This window comes from Diaphorina citri, unplaced genomic scaffold (genome assembly GCF_000475195.1).
Source record: "Diaphorina citri unplaced genomic scaffold, Diaci psyllid genome assembly version 1.1 scaffold322, whole genome shotgun sequence".
Lineage (NCBI taxonomy): Eukaryota > Metazoa > Arthropoda > Insecta > Hemiptera > Psyllidae > Diaphorina > Diaphorina citri.
In genome coordinates, this window is record NW_007377757.1 from 70,992 (window position 1) to 78,192 (window position 7,201).

Below are 7,201 nucleotides of genomic sequence, written 5' to 3' on the forward strand. Positions count from 1 at the left end.
AATTCTAGTCCAGATACATATACCTAAGTTAAGTAAACGTAAAAAAAAAAAACTCATGCACAATCAACGACAAAAAACTCATTTTACTAAACGACGAAATTTCAAGATAAAAATCGACTTGCGCAGTTGTTTGTAAACAAGATTTCTTTTTTCCTCAACTGATAATCTTGCCATGCTGTCGGCAAAATTCTTTGTTTACACATTTGAAGTTTGAGTTTGAACAGTTGTGTCATTGAGAGTTGATAATACAGTGGATTCAGTCTCGATAGTGATTTTAGTGGATTTAGGCCGGGGGCAGACGGTGAGTTTAAACTCGGTTTCAGCAATCTGATTGGCTGAAATTTTTGGAATTTTTTGAAATCAACCAATCGGATTGCTCAATCCGAGGTTAATCCAAATATGTCCCCGGCTATAGGTTCGATACTTGATACAGTGATTTTAGTGTAGATTATTATTATTATTATTATTATTATATTTCGAGGTTGACATTATCAAAAGTTTTTCATCATCCAAGTTACCTATACATTTATGTGTTCAACCGGGGCAGGAGAAGAATGGTTAATAGTTCAAAAAGGCTAGAACCATTCCTGCTCTTCAGGGACATAATAATGGGATTCAGGCGATGTTGATTGACATCGATTACCATAGTGTGAATGTTGCTTAATAAATTCTCTCATAGATTTCTCTGAGTTCTTTGACTAACTTTCAAATTGGGTGATAGAGCCCTTTTCCTGTAGCATTATGTACATGACGTGGCCTAGGCTTACGAAGTTACTTGGCTTGACGGACTTAGTTCTATTTTCATTCTGTATCTACTGCATCATGATGAAAGCCATTCTCATCTCGATGAAAGGCCTTTCTATTCCGATTTTCAAACCTCTCCGTCTCCACTAGTTGTAATAAGTGTTCTGTGCTCTATATCCAATGAAGTTCCTAACTGCGCTATTTCCGCGAATAGTGATCATCTTATCAACAAATCATACTGAATGCATTAATTACCTCAGCAATGGTGTCAATAACAAACTCCCGACACTTAGAAATAGTAGGAATAACTAAATGAGTCATTACTCACACCTAGACCTCTATTTTCTTGGGTTTTAGTTAACCTATGTACATGAACGTGCAAAAATATGACGGTAAATTAATTTCAATTTTTTCAAAATTAACATATTTTCCAATAAAAGTACCTAGAGACAAGTAGAAACCAAAAGACAATAGCTATGTTCTTAGGTGTATTTTGATTACACGAACATTAGCTGTCAAAGGTGGCACCAAAAAAGTTTAGAATTTATTGTTTTCAAAACTTTGAGAAAAGACTGTCAGAATAAAGAGATTGCAACAGCAAACCACCAGTGAAATTATGACGGTAAATTAATTTCAATTTTTTTCAAAATTAACAAATTTTCTAATAAAAGTACCTAGAGACAAGTAGAAACCAAAAGACAATAGCTATGTTCTTAGATGTATTTTGATTAATACGAACATTAGCTGTCAAAGTTGGCACCAAAAAAGTTTAGAATTTATTGTTTTCAAAACTTCGAGAAAAGACTGTCAGAATAAAGAGATTGCAACAGCAAACCACCAGTTTTTTGCACTTGAATGTCCTTCTCTTTGGTCAATTCTCATACATACCTGTTTGCTCATACCTACAGGCAAGCGGGTTCCACAACTCTATCCCAGTATAACACTACTAGATTTAACTGTATGAAATATACACTAGTTATTGTACCCATGTCACTAGATTTAACTGTATGAAAATTTATATTGCATGTGTCTGGTAACAAGTTGAATAATTAAGACAGGTATGTCGAGCATTAGTTCCAATACCTACATACCTATTACCTACCTGCGTGCTTAATAGGTACCCTACTTAATACAATAACGGCACCAAACTCCGAATATGCAAAACCTGCCAATATCGCACAGTCTGGCTTGTATGAATAGCTGGCATAGTTTGGCAACTTTATGTGGACACATTAATCAGTAACAATTGCATGGTGGGTTGTATGAAATATACACTAGTTATTGTACCCATGTCACTAGATTTAATTGTATGAAAATTTATATTGCATGTGTCTGGTAACAAGTTGAATAATTAAGACAGGTATGTCGGGCATTAGTTCCAATATACCTACATACCTGTTACCTACCTGCGTGCTTATAGGTACCCTACTTAATACAATAACGGCACCAAGCTCGAAATATGCAAAACCTGCCAAATATCGCACAGTCTGGCTTGTATGAATAGCTGGCATAGTTTGGCAACTTTATGTGGACACATTAATCAGTAACAATTGCATGGTGGGTAGTGGATACCTATTACCTACTTTTAGATACCTACTAACTGATAATGTTGAATGATTATTCTGTGATATATTTTGAGAAAGGGGGCCAATATTGGATGTTTCTTAGCTGTGCATGTCTCCCAATTCCCAACATGACTCATTTATTGGGAATAGCGCTTTTTGGCAACTTTAAGTGGACGATTGCATAGTCTATTGATTTCCTTGAACTTTGCTCTTTATTGCTGAGTACGTAGCGCTACATTGTTTTATTTTTATTTATTAATGTAGAGTGTTGATATTAATCTGTTCATCAGAATAACAAATTTTCCGTTCCTAGATAGGCATGGAATTGGATGTAACAGAATGTGCCTTGAAGTATTGCCCCAATATTGGATGTTTCTTGGCTGTGCATGTCTCCCAATTCCCAACATGACTCATTTATTGGGAATAGCGCTTTTTGGCAACTTTAAGTGGACAAGTGCATAGTCTATTGATTTCCTTGAACTTTGCTCTTTATTGCTGAGTACGTTCTTAGGGTGGGTAGCGCTACATTGTTTTATTTTTATTTATTATTAATGTAGAGTGTTGATATTAATCTGTTCATCAGAATAACAAATTTTCCGTTCCTAGATAGGCATGGAATATTGGATGTAACAGAATGTGCCTTGAAGTATTGCGAAAGTGGTTTCGGAGGTACAATTCTTCGAAAAACACAGAAATGGAGGCTTCTTCATAAAATTAAAGTGTATTACCTGCATTAATTGACTACTTATTCACACTAGATATCACCCATCATCACTACATCACACGCGGGTGTTAGTGAAACATGTTTTTCTCATGAGGGTAGAAATAGAAACCTAGAAAGTAGAAACTACACATCAGAAATTAGTATTGGAGAGGCTTCGAAAACAATTCTTCGATTTCAGCGCCCCTATCATTTCTTCCCTATGTTGACAGGATGGATATTAATATCTCATTTTTTTGATGTGGGTACCTACTGAGCTCCTACTTTCTTCATACAGGGTCAGATAGAACCACCTAAAGATGTGCCTATAGGTGCTAGAGAAGGGTCTATGAGAGGGTCCGTAATCCCAATACTGATCTACAATATTCAGGAGTAATCGTAACCGCCACATTTTTTTGGTGCAGACGACAAGATATAGGCAGTAGTCTCCTGTTAGATACCTACTAACTGATAATGTTGAATGATTATTCTGTGATATATTTTGAGAAGGGGGGCCAATATTGGATGTTTCTTAGCTGTGCATGTCTCCCAATTCCCAACATGGCTCATTTATTGGGAATAGCGCTTTTTGGCAACTTTAAGCGGACAATTGCATGGTCTATTGATTTCCTTGAACTTTACTCTTTATTGCTGAGTACGTTCTTAGGGTGGGTAGCGCTACATTGTTTTATTTTTATTTATTAATGTAGAGTGTCGATATTAATCTGTTCATCAGAATAACAAATTTTCCGTTCCTAGATAGGCATGGAATTGGATGTAACAGAATGTGCCTTGAAGTATTGCGAAAGTGGTTTCGGAGGTACAATTCTTCGAAAAACACAGAAATGGAGGCTTCTTCATAAAATTAAAGTGTATTACCTGCATTAATTGACTACTTATTCACACTAGATATCACCCATCATCACTACATCACACGCGGGTGTTAGTGAAACATGTTTTTCTCATGAGGGTAGAAACCTAGAAAGTAGAAACTACACATCAGAAATTAGTATTGGCGAGGCTTCGAAAACAATTCTTCGATTTCAGCGCCCCTATCATTTCTTCCCTATGTTGACAGGATGGATATTAATATCTCATTTTTTTGTATCATCACTACATCACACGCGGGTGTTAGTGAAACATGTTTTTCTCATGAGGGTAGAAACTACACATCAGAAATTAGTATTGGAGAGGCTTCGAAAACAATTCTTCGATTTCAGCGCCCCTATCATTTCTTCCCTATGTTGACAGGATGGATATTAATATCTCATTTTTTTGATGTGGGTACCTACTGAGCTCCTCCTTTCTTCATACAGGGTCAGATAGAACCACCTAAAGATGTGCCTATAGGTGCTACGCAACAGTCATCCGAGATTCTATGAGAGGGTCCGTAATCCTACTGATCTATATTCAGGAGTAATCGGTAACCGCCACATTTTTTTGGTGCAGACGACAAGATATAGGTAGTAGTCTCCAAGATGAACGAAGTCTAGTGGTGTCCAAGACAGAATGAATTGGTGGGATTTAGTGGAATTACTACTGTATTTCTACAGAAGATAATAATATAGTAGTGAGAAGTGTTTGAATTCTCTAAAAAAGGTTCCAGTGATCTATAGGATGTATAGGATGTCTTCACAACATCTCTTTGAAGAAGCCCCTTCTCTATAATTCCAGTTCACCCCTGTATATTTTAAAAACAAGAAGGATTTACATTTGGGGGATCCAGAATTTCAGATTTCCTGTGACAGGAGACAGCGGGGGTTGGTTCGTAACAAATTGATCCTGAATCCTCATTTTGGGAATCTAATTTCCGTGTCCTCTCTCCCCTCTATCCGCAATGGAAATGGTTGTGTATTTGCTTCCAATTTCAATTTTAGTGTCTTCATGAATTTATCGTAAAAAGCTTAACCCATCTTTTAGAGCTGTTTGCCACCTAAGCCTTAGACTGGACTTTTTGTGTATGGAGTTAAGCTAACGAGGAACCTGTAATTATACTGTTGAAACTTTTATCATTGCTTTTTAGTGTCAATTTTTTGAGTTTTTGGATCCTTTTGGGCCGTCAGGGGCCTTTTTGAGTGAGTTCTGAAACTCACTGAACTACCTACTAGATGAAACGCTATCTGATAATCTACTCGCCCATAAACTCCTCTACCTAAGAGCTATTTTATTCAATGCATGCGTGCCTCTCTAAGTTCCAAGTTCTCTAAAGTGATACCTTATTGGTACTCTTGGCTAGGGATCTAGTTACAATTTTTTTAATAAGACTCATCCGGGAAGACCTCACTTTATCAGAAATTCAAATATGGGCATGATCTTGTTGGAGAATAATTCGCAAAGTTGGTACAACCCGAGCAAAAATATAGGTTAATCGGTTTGCATGATTGCTGCTGTTCCAAGAAAACAATCTGTGTGAAATTGAAACACCCAAAAGGAAGCGAGAAAACAATTTGTGTGTTTGAAGAAACACTCAAGTATGATGTTCAATAAGAATGTCAAAATCTTGCTCATTGCTACAGGATTTAGTCACCTTGGCGATTCACTAAGCGACCCTATTTGTGACATTGATGTGATCTTCCAATTTTGTCTCTGTTGAAACACTCAAAAGGAAGCGAGAAAACAATTTGTGTATTTGAAGAAACACTCAAGTATGATATTCAATAAGAATGTCAAAATCATGCTCATTGCTACAGGATTTAGTCACCTTGGCGATTCACTAAGCGACCCTATTTGTGACATTGATGTGATCTTCCAATTTTGTCTCTGAGGAGGCAACACCCTTCCGCAACTGCCCAGGATATCGTGCTAGCTCAGTCCACGAAACAATTTAGAATCACGAAATTGTGGTCAGATCAGATGTCAAAGTGACAGTCAGATTTTAACTACATACCTACTTGAAACTTTTCCAAGTGGGACAATGTTCACAGTGTGACCGTAATTGTTTGCCCGTTTAAATTTCTTTCGAGGCACTTACGGGGAAATTTCTAAAAATGGTAGTAACTATAAGTAGACGACATTGAATAAAGAACTGAATCTCTATGATATCATTTTGAAAAGGGTAATGAGGCTATAGCGCTACAGAGACAGTATCATGTTAAAATAAATAAATAAATAAATAAATAAATAAATAAATAAATAATAAAAAAAAAACAGGATAAAGAAGGAGACAGTAATATCCTGCTAAACAAATCCATACCAGGAAGAAGAACGAAGAATAAATAGTAGAGAAGAAAATGAGACATGAAATGACAAGAAAAACAATGAGGTGATACAAAGGAAGAGGCTAAGAAAGATAATGAGATAGCACCTGTAGACTTTGTGCACACCACCTTCTAGGTAAAAGCATTGTGCATTGCACAGAAGTGTTCACACTATAACTTCCAAGTAGGTAGATATGACTTTAATAATGACTTTTTATCCAACTTGTTAATGAGCTACATTAGACGTACCCTATTCATGTCTATTTAAAATGCTATGACTCAAAGGTCACTGCCATTAATGCCATTCTGCAATGTAAAAGGTGTTATCAGTGTTTCCTCCGTGCGAATTAGTTTCCTGTGCTAATCTGATAACAAGACCTAGTAGCTCAGAACTAGAAGTGGACTCGTAATCCGGAGGTCTGGAATGAGATAGCGGAGGAGAAGAAAGGAGAAGAAAAGGATGATGGAAGGGAAAGTTGGAGCAGGGAAATGGGAAATTTGGTCTAGGTCATGGACAAGAAAACGAGAACCGGGATTAAGGAAAGAATTGGAAACAACGATGGAGCAGGGGAACCATTTAAAGATGACAAGACAACTGATTTTGAACAGATACAAAGCAAGGAATAAGTGGGATAGTTTCCCATGAAGGAGAAGAAAGATACGTTCTGGAGTTGGTAGAAGATACCTTCATACGGCATAAACGTCACTTGAAGTGAGAAAATCAGTAAACACAAAGGAAAAAAATATGAAAGTATGATAGTATGGTGCAGCATGATTAGAGCCATAAAAAAGAAAGAAAGAAGATACAGAAGAAGAAGAAGAACAAGAAAAAGAAGTAGAAGAAGAAGAAGAAGAAGAAGAAGAAGCCGAAGAAAGAGAAGAGGAAGCAGAAGAATATCATGGAATCTCGGACAAACGATAGGAACTGAAAAGTCCCTTAATCCCGCATTCCAACCCGCAGAAAATTATGAGCTTGTTACGTAGATGAGTTGTAC